Source organism: Eucyclogobius newberryi, unplaced genomic scaffold, assembly GCF_026437365.1.
Source record: "Eucyclogobius newberryi isolate DKJ021-1_F unplaced genomic scaffold, fEucNew1.0.hap1 SCAF_1, whole genome shotgun sequence".
NCBI lineage: Eukaryota > Metazoa > Chordata > Actinopteri > Gobiiformes > Gobiidae > Eucyclogobius > Eucyclogobius newberryi.
This window is the reverse complement of record NW_027315723.1, coordinates 10,371,986-10,392,518: the sequence shown is the minus strand read 5'-3', so window position 1 is coordinate 10,392,518 and position 20,533 is coordinate 10,371,986.

Here is a 20,533-nt window from a genome sequence, read left to right as displayed (position 1 = left end):
GAGCACCTGCATCGTGTAGAAGGTGACTCTGGTCTGAATACATCTCTATTTATTCCACGGTGGCCACACTTGTCCCGGGTTTCGGCACCATTTGTTTTGGGGAGAGCTAATTTTCTGGTTTTATACGGGTTGTGACCGCCAGGGCGCATCGGCAAGAATGCACTGGGAGAGATGATCCAGGGTTTTCTCTTTATTAAAGATTTCAGTCAAATAATTGTTGGTATTTACAGAGCAGTTATTGATCATGCAAATACGTGTGTTTTTTTTATCACGCACACCAAACAACAACCACAAGCTCTACACGATGTGGGGGAAAACAACTAAAACTCTGCAAACACGTAGCATCCTCAACCCAACTTTCTATGCTAACGCGTGATTGGCTACTCGACCTGTCAATCAGGCACCTGGCAGAAACGGGGCGGGTCCTTCGTCACAATGTGTAACTTAAAGGTCTTTTTCTCTAAATCTATTCCCTTTTTCAGTTGATTTAGTCATGAAGTAAAAATCCTATTGCTTGCGGTAGATTATAAGCCGGGTGCCCTTTACCCATTTGATTTAAGAAAATTGCACAATCTGTCTTGTATGAACCAAAATGTGGCTATAAACCACAAAATCTATTTGTTTTTTATTTATTTCAAACGGTTTCTAAATGTGTGCTTTGTCCTGCTTGTCTAGCATCTTTTAATTGCCCAATAATTCCAGCTTTGCGAAGTTGACTGGGCCCTTCATCGGGTGCAACTGACGTAAACGCTCCTTTAACCTCCAACAAGCAACAAAGCCGCTAAGAGACTGTATGTTTCCCGTGCTGCCATGGAAACAAATGTCCATATAGGTTACCCAGCATGGCACATCAAGAGCAAACGCACTAACAGGAAAGTAGAAGAACTCAAAATGTAAGTCAATTATGTTGGAAGTTATCAGGCACTTGAGAAAGGGACAGTGTTGCCGTCACACACGATAATGGCGAACACTGACAGCTTGGTAAAAGTCATGGAGTAGAACGCAGAGGCTATAATTTCTCTGAGGCTATATGCCAGCAGTGTCAGCTTGCATCTGTAAGGTATTCCAATAAGAAAACGGGGAGAAGCAAATGTATAGGTCAAAGAACACAATATCCATTTTGAAATCTTTGATAAATTGTCGTTGGCATGTTTTTATTTAAGTCTTTTCTGATGCTATTTGGCATGCATTCAATAGGGACTGTTAAATATGGAGGAGTTAGTTGTGTTTTACCAGTGATTGCCTATTTTTCTGGCTCTCTACCTTAGTTTACTAGTTTTTTATTTATATAATTTATCTGACAGTGATTTATGATAATCTTATGAATACAATTTTACAGCAAATATCCAATAGTCTCAAAACTACAGTACATTGCTGTCATTTCTCAAAGTTTTTTCTTTTAACATCAAACAAAAACACTGAGTCATAGAGAGGTGTAGAAAAGTAAAATTCTTGCCAAAACATCTTCTGCAACATCATCTGTATTTTGCTGTAAATGTCACCGATTTGTCCATAAAATGTACAAAAAAAAAGTGTTTTTATCGTTGTTTTCCTAACTTTCTTTCTCTTTTTTTCATCCTGCACTTTTGGTGTGCTGTTTGGTTAGTCGTTAGTCAGGATTATTTCAGATGGGAAAAATCAATCGTGCGTGTGGATGTGTATCCGTGTCACAATAAACTGGCCCGTAAAGTTTACACCCAGGTTTTTCTTACATTTAACAGAGGGGGCTGAGAGGACTGTAACGGTTATAGCTGCGGTCAATCAATGTACAACGATGTGTGTTTGTGTGTGTGTCCAATAGTGCAGGAAAATATAGATACATTATTATTTCTTAGATTTTTTTAACTGGAGGTTGTACATTTTTCAATCGGGAAGAAATGTGGATTTTGCCGTTATCAAAATCACCCATTGGAAACAAAAAAATGCAAACCACGACAGTAAATGTACATTCAAACCAGGCTCTGAAATCACTCACAAGTATCTGAGTGGGGTTCATTTGCCAAAACCACCTTGATTATTTATGTTATAATATTCTGTTATTATTCTATCCTTTTCAATTTCTTTTCTTTATTTTTTTTGTATAGTATTAGTTTGAGTCACCTCTCTTCTTTGTCCATCCCTAAAGAATATTATCTTCAAATCTAAACCCCATAATCTACCTTTTCTTCCTCAAATTCACTTCCACGCTGCGCAAAGTAGAAACTCATCTCCACGAGGGGTCAACCCCGCTCTGGTACAGTAAGACTCGGGACAAGCCGCTTTTACCAGAAGTGCGTGCATATCCTGCCTCCAGCCCGCACCACGGATGGCCTAATTGAGCGCGTCTCGGCAGGTAACGCGCAGGCAGAATATACTCCGCTGTCGGGAAGTGCTGAGGCTTCAGGAATGTCCGCCACCAAGCGAAAGACTCGCCGCGCATCAATCAGCAGTGAGCCGACCATTATGGACACACGGGAAGGACAGGCGCTGGGCAGTGGATTTTTACACAAGATCACACGCAGAGGGAGAAAAGGGAAATCCTACTGTCGGTTTGACCTAATATAGTGGAAACTGAGACAATCCCAACCTTTCCTAGATGTTGTTGAGTGTGTTTAGGCATATATACAGTATATATATAATCCTAATTTCCGGAAAACAATCTCTATATCTGGTGTTGGTTATACATAGCATTTTTTTACAAATACAAAGCAGTAACAATAGTGAGCAAAACAAGAACAAAAACAGCTAAAGACAGACAACAACAAAGACATTAGACAAATAGAGGGACATCAGTCTAGAAACTTCAGAGAGGGGTGATTGTGTGCGTGTGTGTGTATATATGTATTATGTATGTTTATGCGTGTGTGTGTGTGTGTGTGTGTGCTTTCAAACAGAGTAAGAATGTGTTATATTATTATTATTGCCATCATCACAACGCTACCATATATTGTCCTACATGTAGATGTAGTCATGCAGTCATTTTTAAAATAGCAATCACCATATACCACTACCCATTGTCATTGTATATATACATACATATACACACATACATGCGTACACACATATACACCTGGGTAATTTCCGCCCTTTCTTCTTTTTCTTCTCTGTCATGTATAGTGTCTAAGGTGCATTAAAAGAAAGAGGATATTTTACGAGTGTCTCCACTTTGGACAGGAGTTGGCTCACAGACAAATACATAAAGTTGGAAGATGAAATGTGTGAAGAGTGGAAGATGGAGGAAGAAGAGAAGGGAATCAGAGCTGTAAAAGGTCAGAGAGGGGGTGGGGTCGGGTTCAGATGTGTGCTTACAGGGGGGAGATGTATATTCCATAGAAAGGAAGTTGGTGAGAAGAGTTTTCAAGTGGTTAATGTGTACGCTATTAGATTATCGTTTTTTTAGTAATTATTGTGAGATCCCCTTGCAGGCAGAGAGAGTGGGATAATGGGATGTGGCAGCCCACTATACTAGATAGTGACTGTGTGACCTCTTCCCAGGTGTTTGACTGCAGTGCAGTGCCGGGTTGCGTGGATATGTGCGTCTATACTTTTATGAGTGTAATCTCTGATGTGAAACCCATTTTAGCTCATCTGTTACCTGTGTGTTCTGTGAAGTGTTTTGTATTGTATTCATTGTACGCGCCTCAGGAAGGGGAAGCAGTGTCTCACAAACACCGTTTACGGTGCGGGTGGAGGCCTGCTGACCTCGACTGGGGATGTCGTCGGACGGTGGAAGGAATACTTTGAGGATCTCCTTAATCCCTCAGTCACGTCTTCTGAAGAGGAAGTAGAGACCGGGGACTCGGAGGCTGGCTCATCCATCACCCAAGCTGAAGTCACTGAGGTTGTCCGCAAACTCCTCGGTGGCAGGGCTCCGGGGGTGGATGAGATCCGCCCTGAGTACCTAAAGTATCTGGATGTTGTAGGACTGTCTTGGTTGACACGTCTCTGCAACATCGCGTGGCGTTCGGGGACCGTGCCTCTGGACTGGCAGACCGGGGTGGTGGTCCCTCTGTTCAAGAAGGGGGACCGGAGGGTGTGTTCCAACTACAGAGGGATCACACTCCTCAGCCTCCCGGGTAAGGTCTATTCCAAGGTACTGGAGAGGAGAATCCGACCGATAGTCGAACCTCGGATTCAGGAGGAGCAGAGTGGTTTTCGTCCCGGTCGTGGAACACTGGACCAGCTCTATACCCTCCATCGGGTGCTCGAGGGTTCATGGGAGTTTGCCCAACCAGTCCACATGTGCTTTGTGGATCTGGAGAAGGCTTTTGACCGTGTCCCTCGGGGTGTCCTTTGGGGGGTGCTCCGGGAGTACGGGGTCCGGGGCCCTTTGCTCAGGGCTGTCCGGTCCCTGTATGACCGGAGCAGGAGCTGTGTTCGCATTGCCGGCAGTAAGTCAGACCTGTTCCCAGTGCATGTTGGACTCCGCCAGGGCTGCCCTGTGTCACCGGTTCTGTTCATAATTTTTATGGACAGAATTTCTAGGCGCAGTCAGGGGTCGGAGGGGGTCCAGTTTGGGGACCACAGGATCTCATCTCTGCTGTTTGCAGACGATGTTGTCCTGATGGCTCCATCAAACCCGGACCTGCAACATGCACTGGGACGGTTTGCAGCCGAGTGTGAAGCGGCTGGGATGAGAATCAGCACCTCCAAATCCGAGGCCATGGTTCTCGACCGGAAAAAGGTGGCTTGCCCTCTCCAGGTGGGTGGGGTGTCCTTGCCCCAAGTGGAGGAGTTCAAGTATCTCGGGGTCTTGTTCACGAGTGAGGGAAGGATGGAGCGTGAGATCGACAGGCGGATCGGGGCAGCGGCTGCAGTGATGCAGTCGCTGCATCGGACCGTTGTGGTAAAGAGGGAGCTGAGCCGAAAGGCAAAGCTCTCTATTTACCGGTCGGTCTACGTTCCTACCCTCACCTATGGTCATGAGCTTTGGGTAGTGACCGAAAGAACAAGATCGCGGATACAAGCGGTCGAAATGAGTTTCCTCCGCCGTGTGGCTGGGCGCTCCCTTAGAGATAAGGTGAGGAGCTCGGCCACACGGGGGGAGCTCGGAGTAGAGCCGCTGCTCCTCCACGTTGAGAGGAGCCAGCTGAGGTGGCTCGGGCATCTGTTCCGGATGCCTCCTGGGCGCCTCCCTCGGGAGGTGTTTCAGGCATGTCCCACCGGGAAGAGGCCCCGGGGAAGACCCAGGACACGCTGGAGAGACTATGTCTCTCGGCTGGCCTGGGAACGCCTCGGGATCCCCCCGGAGGAGTTAGAGGAAGTGTCTGGGGAGAAGGAAGTCTGGGAGTCCCTGCTCAGACTGCTGCCCCCGCGACCCGGCCCCGGATAAAGCGGCAGAAGATGGATGGATGGATGGTAATATATTTTCTGTTCTGTTCAATATTTTTACAGATTTGCGCCGAGAAGTTGGCATCAGGAGTAATTAAAAGGTAATTTTCCCATTTTATTGTTGGTCGGCATATAGCTTTGAAATTATTTAGTATATTATGGAGAGAAGTTTCGTTGGAGAAGAGATTTTAATCAAGTTCGATATTGCAGGCGGGAGATCTAAATCATACAATACATTTGAGCCTAATTGGATTTGAGACTGTCCCAGCATGATCAAATTAGATAAAAAATTGAGAAATGATGAATTATAAAAATAACGTTTTCTGTAAATGTATTTTATACATTACTAACACGTAACAGTTTACGTTTTAAATTATAACTAGGAAAAAGAGTGGGATTAGACACGTTATACTTCTTCCCACTTTTTTTAAAAGATTAAACATGTGACTTTGCAGCTCTGTAGCAGTACAGAATGTTTCCTTTTGCTTTTGTGATGTCATTATTTGTGACTTATGTTTGCGTGTCTGAAAATAATGGATCCATTCCCGGTAATGCATTGCATTGTTACTAGTTTTAATAAAATAAAATGTAAAAATCGACAAGACTGCACATTTATACATGAGTGATCGCCCCATATTTGGCCCAGTAAAAGCCATAGGCAGCTTCCAATCACTCCATAAGGTTTAGTGGCCCATGTGATAAGAGTGGCGGCAACATTTTATTGCGGAAACATAAGATACATAGTAAACAGTATAAATCTCCTTTACACTCGGGCCGTAATTTAACTGAATAGCCCCCTTGTTCCACAGTCTTTGCCTCCTTCCTCTCATCTGTCACCGTAACCTTGGGACTCCTCCACTATTTGTAAGATTAACACAAAGACGAAAGCCGTTTTTAACATAAAATATCTCTAACCTTTTCATGACATGTTCGCCCCTGAGGAGACACAATTTTGCAGATGTATTATGAGAATTATCAGCAAAAACCTATGCCTGCATATCAATCCCAAAGTTTAAAAACGCACCAAAGACTGTAGCGACAAGGGCAGCGATAATTTAGTTTGGAGCGTATTATGTTTACACAATCTGCTGATTCCTCTGTTCTGTTGCAGGTTCACAAAGGTGATATCCGACTTGCTTGGTTTGTATTTTATTAATATGATTTACATTTTTTTTTTAAGCATTCTGTTGGGATGAGTCACAATCCTCACAAGATCTGGTCGTAGAACAAGACAAGAAATCATTTTGACACACTAAATCAATTGGGGCGGTTGAATTCACAATTTTGTGATTTATTTAGATTTTATACTTTTGCAGACTTTGTGGATATTGATCAAATTATTGTCATGTCTGTGTCCTATTTATTATGAGTCAAGACGATCTGGTCACAATGAACTATTCGGCGTATTTTAACTATTCTGTGTATTTTCTGATCATCTGTGGACTAGTCTAAACAATCTTAAAGCGGACGTCATAGTGAAGGTCAGGCCATGTTTATCAGACCCAAGCAACAGCGATATAAAACACAGCTAAATCATGTGACGAGTGGAATCTCAGCTGCAAGACGAACAACACGCTACTGTTTTGCCTGTTTTTCCATGTTTTCATCAAATAAAGAACTTGAGAACGATATTCGCCTCTCGCAGTCTGACAACTTCTAAAACCCTTTTGTGTTCTTGCTGGATTTAATACATGGAAATAAATCATTAAATCTCTTATGGGACTGACTTTCAAGGGCAAACTAAGTTATCATCATACCGTGTTACAGTTATAATGAACAAAGCTAAAGAAAACTCCAGCAAGCAAAAAATTAAATCTGCAAGCACATGCACGGACTCATCCCACATTATTAAATATAGGGCTGTACTCACACCAGCTGATAATGTTATAACTAGTTACTATGACTTAGTTATTACTTTTTAGTACTAAGAAACATAATGTCCACTTAAAATATGTTCCATATACAGCTACCTGAATATGCCAGTTATTGGGTGCAAACTATTACTTGATTACCGCATCAAATCACGAGTGGCGTTTTTGCATTATGATTAGCTGAGAAAAACAGCAGAGAAGATTCTCAGAGCCATGTCACAGATCAGGAAAATGTCAGTTATCGTGGAGATTCTGAACAGTGTTTTTGACCCTTGGCGGGGAGAGGATTTTTCTAACCAGGATTCATCAAACTTGTGTGAATTAAGCTAAAACTCCAGGTATTTATTGATGAGGGAACAATGTCAGAATATGGTTAAAAGCTCAATTTTGCATAGTATGTGTCCTTTAAAACAGCAATAGGCTCCAACTTTGGCACTATTTAGTTTAGCTGCATTTGTACAAGAACCTAAACAGAGCCAAATTAGCTACAGGAGCTACAGTCAACAACCTGCATCCTATCAGCTTCCCAAACCCCCAAAGTGTGAGCAGCACTAAGCAGAAAAAAGCCCCCAGTGTCTTACTCTATTGTTGTGTGTAATTTGTGGCATGATTCTTTGAGATTTTGAGGAGTAGAGTAAAGTTGCCCATTAGTTTCCTTTGTAATTAACCCCTTCATTAAAATAGCGACTGGCGTTGCCAAGCAAAATGGGTCACCTCAGCTGACCTGCCCCAAAATGTCCCGCTGACCTTGAGAACAGGAAAACAATACCGTACAAATTGTCCAACACACAACTGTGCATATTATATTTACTCAAATTATAATGGAACAGCCTGTTTGTCAAACCAGATGAGACAATCTGTTGCCTGTGGCCAGTTGGTTGATTAAAACTGGTTACGATCTAAGTTTTGACCAAAAAAAAGAACAAACAGCCTCCTGTCATGAAGTTGGCTGTAAACAACTGCTTAGAGGCAGCCATTTCCACAAGTTGAAATACAAATGTTGATTGTATATATTCTTTTATTCCAGAAAGAAATGCTCCCTTTTAATGTTAGTTTTCTTACACAAGTCAGACAACTATGAGTCACCCAAAATATTTAGCAACTAAAATCCCTACGTGTTTTTCCCTCCAATTTGAGCCATTGTCATGGAAACATGGGGAAAATAGGAACACAATGATTTTTGTAGACAGATGTTTGGAGAAGATTGTTGTTTACACACTTTTAGATAAACTGTTGTCTGCCAGACAAATAGCAGAGAATCATTATGTAAAATAAAGTAAAATTCAAACTTTGATTTTAAGGTGAGTGTATGTGGGGGCATAACTATACAATGTGGGCAAGACACCCCTCGCAGCTGTAAATATGAATCCAACTTTGGAATGTAGTCTGTAGTCAATTGTTTTTTCTTCAATTATTCTTGCTTGTTTTAAGGAGAAAGTACATTTGCAAACCTGGCTGAAGCTGAGGGAGGCCTGTACTTCAGTGCAGTCTAATTACAAATATGAAGTAATATGAAGTTTTTTCTTTTTTTTTTTTACTTTTATGTATTGCATTATTCAAAAAAAAATATATAGAAAAAAGTGTCACAACTAACTAGCTTTCCTATTTCTAATTTAATTACTATGACTTTTTCTATGTTGGGGTTTTACACAGCTAATAAGTTTGAAGGTGTGATTAGTAGTGCCAAGCCAAGGAACATTCAGGGAAATTCTGTCACAAATAATTGGCCTTCAGCAAAGAAACTAAAATATTTTAATGGCATTATGATTTTTGTTTTTAGTACAATGGTGACAATAGTACATTGTATTAGGGTGGTCAAAAGTATTGAAAATCAAATACTGGTAACACTTTATAATAATGGTACATGAACTATTGTACTGTTGTGATTTCAGGCGTTAGAGAAATGCAATTCATTGAATTGAATTAAATTAAATTGAATCATGCATTACTGATATATTCATGCATGAATTAATTTTGTAATAATTGATTAGTTTAAAAAAAATGTTGTCGGACGATGTCAACTCGTCTTCTCTATGCACACAAAACAACATTCCCACACAAACATTATAATGTTCCCACAGACTGACACCCCCCTCAGCAGCAGAAAACCCAGGAAAAACAGGCCAAAAACAATTAGGCCCGGGGAGAAGACGGCAGCCTGTGAGGGACATTTCCAATATTGAAAAGGACATTGATAGTAGCGTGGGCACTGCCTGCTTTTCTGACCCCCAACGATGATGTAGCCTCCAGTGTTTACTAAATCACTCACTAATCTTTACAAATGGCTTGCCTCACAGAGCACCGTGATGTGTTTGTCCGCATCGAAAAGTAGGTCCCCAGCGTGCGTGGATGTGTATCGCATGTGACACGGCCCGCTCCTTTTCCTAGCTGTCCGTCATGTTAAATGTCATTGTGTTTGTTCGTGTGGGGCACTGCTCACACTGCTCTGCATAATATTCATAGCACTCCACTGTCTGAAGCTTACATGTGGTTACTGTGCAGTGACTGTAAGCTTGTAAATAAGGTAATGCGGTCTGAAAAGATTGAGATCTGTGTGTCATTCCAAGTTAAAAGTGCTCCACGTGACATTTCTTGTGGATATGTGCTTTTATTATTTTTTGCTCAATAATAGTGCTTTTATTATTTTTTGCTCAATAATACCTTGAAAAACTTGCATTCTTACTATGAGCAGGGTCATCACAACTGATCTGACTTTGGCTTTGTAGATAGATAGGTTCCATGCTTTACTGTGGGACATTTTAGGCGACTCATTCGTGCTTCCATGGAGACAAGCAAGTATGATATCCTCCACCAGAAAGGCTGCATAGTGCACACTATAGCTAAAGATGATAGTATTTCATAACAATGATTCCCAAACTGTCCTCAATATGGGTTGCCAATTGTAAATGTGTATGATTTAGAATTGTAAGCATTATAATATGTATTATAATTTATTTCTACAGGATTTATACAAGAGAAAGTGACCTGTCAATCACAAAACATCCATGAAACAAGCTGTAACACAGATTATCTATGAAACGTCAATAAAACGTGCTGCCCAGTGGTCGAGTGGTCGAGGCATCAGCGCACTATGCCAGGCTCTGGGTGCAGCCGGCCGCAGTGTCATGGGGTATAATCCTTCTCTCTCAGCCCCCATTTCATGCTTACCTTTCCTGTCTAATAAAGCCTTCGGGCCAAAAAAAAAATGAACATACACTTGCACACACAATATGAAATAATATGACTTTGGACTTGGCAAATTTGTATTAATATCTTATAAAGGAGTGATGTAATTTCTCAAAAATGTAACATTCTAGGACTCCATGATGCAATCACACTCTTGACCACAACCCATGTATTTAGGTTTTGTTCAAAATGTCACAAAATGCACCATATTTTCGTATTTAGAAGCACAAATTGAGAGATCAGCGTTGTTTATTCTACACCATGCTTGTCTGATGATTACCCTGCCTTTAATCCCTTGAAATCACATGCATTTGTCTTCCAAATGCATTAATTGCAGTCCAGTGGCTTTAGCACACAGAAGTTATGACATTTAGCCCTGTGCTAGCTCCGCATGGTGGCTAGAATTGTGTTTACATGTCTCCGTGGCTAGATGTCACATTGTTTAAGAGCAACACGGTGTGGAGAAATGCTAAGTTTGACAGGTCGCCTTTTTAGCGCATGTGAACCGTACGCTGAGGCCAATAGGAGGCGACGTAGCACTCATGGTTGCCGTCGTGCCAAAGCAATCTCCCAGCCAGCATGCACCCTGGGGGAAGGAATTCTGAGCTGCAGCTTGACATTCTGCGCTAAGAAATCCCAATTACATAATGTTAAGAAGGGAAGCATTACAAGGCATTCCGTGGTGCTGTGAAGACGGGAAGAAAAGCACTGTAGCTACGAAACAGAGGTATAAAAGGTTAGTGAGGTGCAGGAGAAAGTTTGGAAATGTCAAATGCAGAGATATTGTTTGTTTAGTCCACAGAGGGATCTTGTGCAACAATTGGACGGAGCGATGTGTGTTTGTGTCAAAGGAGTTTAGGAATAGCCACACGTAAAAGCCTTAAAATGGCAAATTTGTAATATTATATTGTCATTAGGGATGTGTTGCATAAGATATCCAAAGTCACTCATCCAAATGTGTTTTTAGTTCTCATGTCCTTTTAGTCTTAGACACTTAAAGCTGCGCACACAACTTTTATTTGTTTTTTCTTTTCTTTCCCCCCCCCAGATAATTAATGCCTGTGAATACTAAAGATGTGCAAAAGGGTTTGTGGGAGCTCGGAAGTTATTCGACAAACTTTTTCCTTCCACAGGTTGCAGCACATTTAACCCTTAACTTAGATTTAGTTTACTATGTAACAGCCAATTGCATTTCACCGGAATTGTCGGACCATGTCGGCCTCGGTGAAACTGAGAAAAACAGCATTTTACTTTTTTTTCCCCAAATTTGTGATTTTCGTTTTTTTGCAGAATGTGCTAGTTGAAGATATGGACCAGCCATTCGATGTATCAGATAACAGTATTTGCAGCATTAAAAGCATAAATAAAGCCGTTTAAAATGTGGTGTTTTCGGGCGCTCTCTGGACGTGCAGAGGGGTGTGACCGCATTTCCATATGAACAGCTGCGCTATTGTAGTCAGCCAATGGGCTGAGCCGCCAGCCGCATGGCTACTTGATAAGCAGCAACACAGGGAGCAACACGCGCTGTGTAAAATCAGTTGAAAAATGGATCCTTCTGCTATCGCTTCGGAGCTTAACAGAGGTTGTTACAGCTCCACGCTTTTGGATTATTTCTGCGAAAAGTCCGCTTATCCAGATGACTATCTAAGTTCTGAATCTGAAGATGACCTCACAGATGACGAACGTGATTTCATCCAGCTGGAAAATATCCCTAGTCTACGGCTGACCTTAGATGAGGAGGAAGATGGGTTTTGGACAGAGGAAGGAGCGCCCGGTCACGCCGAAGAGCTGGAGCGTGAAATAACAGACGCTATAGCCACGGTTACTTTTGCAGGAGAGAACGAAGAGTTGGAAAAGATCCGTAACTTTGACTGCAAATGTTACTCAAGAAGAAAAGAAAATTCTCTACTCTCAAGCAAATCGTGTAGCGGGAAACTCTCTCCAGAACTCATGTACAAGCTACGGAGCGACTCATTAGCAGCAGAAAGAGAGTGGCAGGATATGAGGATTATCGGACATATGGAAGCAAACAGACGTTCTGTCGTCACTTCTGAGCTGACGACGTCCACGAAAAAGCCCCAGAAGAAGCGCAAGTTTGCCCGGACAAGCTTTTTCATAGGAGGCACGGAAGTCTGCAGAAGTACTTTCCTGTTCCTCATGGCGTAAGTAATGATTAATATTAAATACGCCTGTTTTAGTGTGCTGTTGTGGTCGTGTTTGTGTTGTGAGTGCCTGTTTTGTTGAGCCATCACAAGCTAGCTAGCCACGTAGCGCCGCTAGCCCCGGCCGTACCCGCTCCTCCGCGTTTTAAGTCTTAAATACGACGTAATCGTCAGAATGTGAATAATGCAGAATAAATGGCATCACAAACACGCTTGAAAGTTATGTTTTGGTGTGATGTTGTGGTCGTGTTTGTGTTGTGAGTGCCTGTTTTGTTGAGCCATCACAAGCTAGCTAGCCACGTAGCGCCGCTAGCCCCGGCCGTACCCGCTCCTCCGCGTTTTAAGTGTTAAATACGACGTAAACGTCAGAATGTGAATAATGCAGAATAAATGGCATCACAAACACGCTTGAAAGTTATGTTTTGGTGTGCTGTTGTGGTCGTGTTTGTGTTGTGAGTGCCTGTTTTGTTGAGCCATCACAAGCTAGCTAGCCACGTAGCGCCGCTAGCCCCGGCCGTACCCGCTCCTCCGCGTTTTAAGTCTTAAATACGACGTAAACGTCAGAATGTGAATAATGCAGAATAAATGGCATCACAAACACGCTTGAAAGTTATGTTTTGGTGTGCTGTTGTGGTCGTGTTTGTGTTGTGAGTGCCTGTTTTGTTGAGCCATCACAAGCTAGCTAGCCACGTAGCGCCGCTAGCCCCGGCCGTACCCGCTCCTCCGCGTTTTAAGTCTTAAATACGACGTAAACGTCAGAATGTGAATAATGCAGAATAAATGGCATCACAAACACGCTTGAAAGTTATGTTTTGGTGTGCTGTTGTGGTCGTGTTTGTGTTGTGAGTGCCTGTTTTGGTCTAAACCTGGTGAGCCATGATATCACAAGCTAGCTAGCCACGTGAAGCGTGTTATTCCCATATTACTCTCAACCCTAATCCTTTTTTTCCCCCTTTTCAGAATTGGCAAAGACACCCTGACTGACATAATTAAACACTATGATGAAAATGGAGCAACACCACGATTGAGGAAGAAGCGTGCACAGCCACAGCCACGTTCACGCAGGTTCATCAGCCATGAAGTCATCCACACCGTTGTAGAGTTTATCAAAAACTATGCAGAAGTCCATTCCATAATGCTACCTGGTCGACATCCTGGCCATAAGGACTGGCATGTGAAGTTGCTCCCAACCCATGTGACTAAGGCCGAACCAGTGGAATTTCAGCTACTACGCACTACAGCTGTTCTGCCTCCGGTTGACAATCTCCATGTCCTGGTCCCACCTGGATTGAACATTGACAGGCAGACCTACCTGCATGAAAAAATCAGGCCTTTCTGTGCTGACGAGGCAAAAGACATCACATGCCCAGCGCCGAGAGTCACAGCACAGAAGACGAATGTGCAAAAGAGGCTGCGGACGTAATTGGACTCTGATGGTGTACCTATGATGTCTATTATCTCATATGTTGCAGTTCGTATACCTGGCTCTGGCATCTGTTTATAAGAGTTCTTCTATTGAGGGTGTTTTTTAAACTTCCTATAAGTTATCTGTCCTTTCCCCCTGTATCTACTGCGTTGTAACATTAAAGGCTATCTTATCTTATCTTTTGTTGTTTGTGTTGAATCATTCAGTGCACCGTTGTTGGTGCACTGAATCACCTGTGAATTATGTTTACCGACAAATGCAATGAACCCTATTCTCATTCTGATTCTTTGATTCTATTCAGGGCCTTTTGTAATCCAAGTATTTCCATTTTAATATAGTAACTTCTAATTCTGATTCAAGTCCAGTTACCATCAATAACAACACTCCTCTTGAGTCTTGAGTGACAGCTGTAGGGGGAAGGTGGTGTCAGTGTGACAGGGGGGAGGGCTTATCTAAATGAGATGCAAATGAGCCCCCCTGTGACTCTGGGCTCTCTCAGGTGAGAAACTTTGGAAGCCGTTTTCTCAGTGAATGGGTTTGAGAGTTGTATACATTCAAATGACCACAACTTACTCAAATATTATCAGATCTACATGAGTGAGACATCATTGGAAAGCTTTGAATTCACACTTTCAGAATCTGTGAATAACTCAAAATGTCTCCGGGTAGACATGTAACTGGGTTTCATACGGCCGGGCACGTATGAGCATCAACCTATAATCTTTTAGTTCAAGGAAAAAGCATTGGCCTCATGTCACAAAATATTTCTGCAAGATCCTACGAATGATTCAAAATGTGTGATATTTTTGACTCTTCCGCTGGGTGTACACTAACTGCAAGGCGGGTGCGATTCACGTGGGCCCGGGAGCCAGTCTGGGTCAGAGGAAAGAATCCTCAAAGTCTATTTTTGTCGGACACCACTGCGATCTGGAGCAGTTTTCAGGTCATTAGACCAGTGTTCTTGCACAAAACCACGTGAATCCGCGCTGCGCTCATCAAATTAGGCTATTTTTTTGAAAGAATAACACTGTGGAAAACCAAGGGGGAGAACAAATAGGACGTACAGACTGCGATATGAAAGACAGCCCAGTATGCATCTAATTGCCAAGCATTTTAATGATTGTAAACCCAGAATGAAGACCCTGATACCTTACTATATTTTTTTTTTGGGCTGAGAGTGTGTTGGATGGCGGTGTTTGAAAACTGTTGGGAATGGAAACTCAAAACACAAAGATGAGTGAGTTTCCTTGCATAATTTCTCTCTGTCTATAGCACTAAGCCCCATGAAAAGCACTGTGATGATGAACAGTAATATTTTAACAATACAATATTTTCTTTTGGCACACTGTAAAGATCTTTCTAGGAACTAGTAACTTCCTCTGATTCATTTGAAATACTACATTTTCATTTAACTCTAACTGCATCTGTATTTTTGCATTTTGCTCCATGATGGTGTGATTCATTTTACAGATTAAAACGTCATGCTGAGCAGACTGCAGCGAGCAGAAGTCATATTTATTTCTGCCATTTTGTTGTTCTGGCTAATTTTAGATCCAGGGAGGTACTGACCTTTCATACAGATGAAAGTGTATTTGGTGAATGGTCACTGCTTTGAGAAAAGAAGGAACGTAACTAAAGATGGAGCATCAGGACTAACAGAACACCAATAAGTCGATAACAAGATAATAAAACAATAACCAGTTGAATTTCCGAAAAATATACGTTTGTGTTTATATACAGTATAGAATTATTTTTCGAACATTAGCATACAATTTCTACTTTGCAATTAATAAATAATCTTAAAGAAGTTGAGCTATAAGTTGATACATTCATCTTAATAAGTTCCTCACTTGAATATGAACTGGACACAGTGCCTCAGGATCTTGCCATTTGTGATTTTTTTTTTTTTGGTGATGTACTCTGCAAGGCATTTTTTTAAATATATTTTTGGCTTACTGGTTTTATGATTGTTGAACACCTGGCAGTGAAACATTTGTTGCCAATGGATTGGCAGACTGGGGTGGCGAGTATGAGGATGTGAGAGTGTGCTACAACCAGGGCTCATACAGATCAAAGAGTCACAGAGTTTGCCCAATCAGTCCACATGTGCTTTGTGGATCTGGAGAAGGTATTTGACCGTGTCCCTCGAGGTGTCCTTTGGGGGGTGCTCCGGGAGTATGGGGTCCGGGGCCCTTTGCTCGGGGCTGTCTGCTCCCTGTATGACCGGAACAGGAACTGTGTTCACATTTACGGCAGTGAGTCAAACGTGTTCCCAGTGCATGTTGGACTCTGCCAGGGCTGCCCTTTGTCCCCAGTTCTGGACAGAATTTCTAGTCCCGTTACTCTCATACTTTTCGGGCTATACAGCGCTCCTGAATAAAAGCAGGGCATGATATTTACGAAGAAAAGAATACTTGTACATACTTGCACAGGCCGTACCTGACAATAAACCACAGGTGCCCACGTTGTAACATGAAATATTTACACATAAATAAACGTGGTAGTGATGTGTATTTTGAACCAGGGTCTCGCAGCACACCCCAGGTCCGCTGCCTTGCAAGACTAATTAGACTAATTTCTAAGTGAATAGGAGTTGGATTGTAGTAAAACACAGCATTTTGAAGCTTAACAAACACATCACAGCTGTCCCTACTGTCCCCTCTGTCCTTGATCACTCTGTGTGAGCTGATTTACCTGTGTCTGTGTCTTCACATCTGGATCATCTGCTCCTGAGCTCAAACTTATCGAGTGATTGTTACGTTGTAACATGAGATATTTACACAGAAATATGGTCCATGGTAGTGATCCACATGTTGTCTTTTGACCCATGCAGACCACCGTATATCACATGTCCGCGCTCTGCGTGTCTTTATATTCTGCCGTGTCTACATTCACTTCCTGATTAAAGAAATTTCTCCATGAATATGAGTCAGATTGTAATAAAACACACAGCGTTTTGAAGCTAAAACTTTAGAAAACATGATGTGTCCCTTGGACAGTGCCTCCACTGACCTCTTCTTCTACAGCGTATCAAATGCTTGTGCTTCCTGCTAGATTGCCCCCTGGAGGCCGTTTGCCAGTAAGCACCGTTATTATGACTTCAAAGCGTGGGAAAAAAGGAGCGGCCTAAAATCTGAAAAGTACAGTAATATTGTATTGTATTGTATTGATGTTGTCTAATATTGTTTAGTATTTTAAAAAAAAAAATGTTTTTATTAAGTCATAGGTTTGGATTCATGTTGAGCTGTGGATAATGGCCCAACCATTCATTTATAAAATCAGAATTGATTGAATGTGATTTGGATATTGATTTTGGAGCTATAACACTGTATGTTTTCCTCATCCCACTCCATTTATCTGGGCTTGGGACCTGCACCAAAGGTATGGCAATGACTTGCGGTTTCAACATCACACAGCTCTTGGTTTTATTGCACCTTTTATTGTTATGCCCCATTCAATAGTCGAATAAAACTCACTTGGAGCATAATGAACGGTGTATGGTGTAGAAACAGTGCAGTAGAAGGAGGGAGGGCCCTAATATTTGTTCCATTATATGAGACCTGCCTGGTACTTAACACTTGCCGTAGCGCTAACTGCCTTTGTGAAGATGTATTATATGTGAGGCAGAGATAACTCAAGCCTACAGCTATTTCCCTAGTACTTGGTGAACCCTGAGCAACCTGCAGAAATAAGCCCACCCTTTATAGTGTCTGTATATTTGAGGTAAGCGTTCAAAAAAAGGTATGTGTTGTTATGACGGCAGGTGCACCCATCACTGCTGCCGACTGGTATTGATTTTTTGTATTTCTTTTCAAAATCCACACAAGCCAAAACCGGTAGAGTCTCTCGCTCCAGCTTGACAGATTGGTAGAGTCAAAATAGCACAATTGTAAACAACATGGGTGTGATTTCAAATCCATAAAAATAAAAAATGATTTGAAAACTTTATGACTTTCAATAAACCATAAGCACTTTAGGCTGATATATTTATTGTCTGTTTTAGCGCACTTACCTCAAAACTCAAACTAAATTGTCAAGAAAAAGTCATGGGAAAAACTCAATTGTAATCTCTACTGAGGATAATGTTTCAAATCATTCCTTCATTTTCTACCGCTTGTTTCCATTCGGGACGCGGGTGACTGGAGCCTATCTCAGTGACTTTGGGCCTTAGGCGGGGTACACCCAGGACAGGGCCCAGCTCGTCGAAGGCTTAACTCTGTTTCGCATCAATATTATTCAAATGGATTTTCTCCTTGTACTTGGGTGGGTTTCCTTTGGGTGCTCAGGTATCTCCGTACCAATAGACTTTGAAATGTAAGGGTCATATTTGAGAAAACAAGTAAAATGCAACAATAAACTTTGTCCAACCTATCCATCCATCCATCCATCCATCCATTTTCTACCGCTTGTTCCCTTTTGGGGTCGCGGGTGACTGGAGCCTATCCCAGTGACTTCGGGCCTTAGGCGGGGTACACCCTGGACAGTGGCCAACTTGTCGCAGGGTTAACACAGAGACATAGACATTACAGACAGTTCACTCTCACATTCAATCACTAGGGCCAATTTAGAGTCACCAATTTTGCCTAACACATGTATGTCTTTGTCCAACCTAATCCATTTAAATTATTATGAATTCACAAATTCATAATAATTTAAATGGTTTTAAATGCGGCTTTAATCATGCACCCCCCTAGCATACATGCTATCTACTCGGAACGGCACAGTATTCTGCACCTTATCGCTGGGCTCAGACAGCACGTTGCTGTGCCGGTCTGGTTGCACATGTGCTGTTAGAGTCTGACTATAAGCCAAGTAGCGGCTTATAGTATGCTTTGAACGCTTTGAACCCTGCAGCTTATACAACTTATGGGCAAATGGCCTCTAGGGGCCCTTTCTCTCTCTCTTGCTCACTTGCTAAGTACAAACACACAGCGGGACAGATGTGTTCTCTGTATGTTAAGCTTCAAAAGGCTGCTGTTTTATTACAATCCGACTCATATTCACTGATAAATTAGTCTAATGAGGAGCTGAATTTAGACACGCAGAAGGAAATATGATACAGTGGTCTGCATTTTATAACCTGCCCTGCAATGAAGTGAAAATGTCTTATATTCAGGAGCGCTCTATAGCCCAACTTTTACAGTAACATAAATTAACAGAAGTCGATTTTATTACGTGATAGTGTTTGGAAGTTCAAATTCTCATGTGTACAGTGCTGCCCTCTACTGTACTGCAGAATTAATGTCCACTATTAACGGAGAAAGCAAGGAAGCCCGGCAGGTTTATTATTATGCAACATGTCACTAAAGTAAGTGTTGTGATACATAGTTTCCTATACGATACACATATCACAACTAAACCGTACTGCCAGACAAAATACTGTCCCAGCCCTAACTATGTCATTATTGTATTGTTGATCCTGTAGAAGCTTATTTGAAATATTGCCTTGAGTCCTGCAGTTTCCCAGCCTCATTTACTTGATTACAGCTACACTCCGCCCAAGTGGGAGGAAACATAAAGGAGACATATAACCATCGAAAAGTGCACACACCAGCCATTGTAACGAAAAACAAGAGAATAATAGAATGTGCTGGGTAGAATGGGGCTGGTCTATTAAGGACAATCGGCATGAACTGAAATGAAATATTTAAAAATGTACCACTTTTACGCCAATGATATGGCACTTACTAACCTCACAACCTCACTGGAATGGGCCATTGAGTCATTACAGTGTGCTCTCCTTTGTGCAGTCTCGAGCGTTGCCCCTGAGGTTAGTGTTGAATTCAGACCAAAGCCATGATTTTCTCATGTGGACGTGTGTTACTAGATGATATCCCTGCGATCACGACTTCTCAGGACCTTACTGAGTTTGTTTCTTCATTTAAGTACCATGGCTTTGTATTAGACGTAGAGCCCTCTTTTAGAATCAGAATCAGAAAGGGGTTTATTGCCATTGTCAGTGAACAGGATTCACCAACTAGGAAATATATTTGGCATTATATTTGGCATTAAGGGGCAACATACAGCAAAGAATAATATAGCAGCGAAATATATATAAAAAAGGCAGGCATACATTTTTTATTTAACTTGCAAAATTTGGCTCATAAATTTCAAATAAATCTTGTTTATATAACTGTAACTAATCCTGCTTCACGCTTCAAATCCGTAAACATCTGGTATTTGCAACCTTTTACTTTTGTTGTTGTCATGCTATGCAACAGCTAAATGTCTGCAATCCATAAATACTATTGTGCGTGTAGATTTATTACAGGTTGTGGTAGACTGACCCATCCCTGTGAACTGAATTACAGTCTTTGCCTGCCCAGAGCATTACTCACTGGATGATTTTAATTTATAAGTCTATTTGTGGTTGTGCATTGGCCTCGTGCAGAGAGCTGAGGGTCATTACGTCCCGTCATTTATGGCTTGTCGGTGCCTTGAGTATTGAGGACCAATTGAAGCAAGCGAGCCTTCTTCTATGCTGCTCCCGCAGCTTGGAACTCCTTTCAGTTGGATTGAGGTTATGTTAACTGGTCACAGTGAGGGGTTTAAGTCCATTTAAAAAACAAAGAGCAACT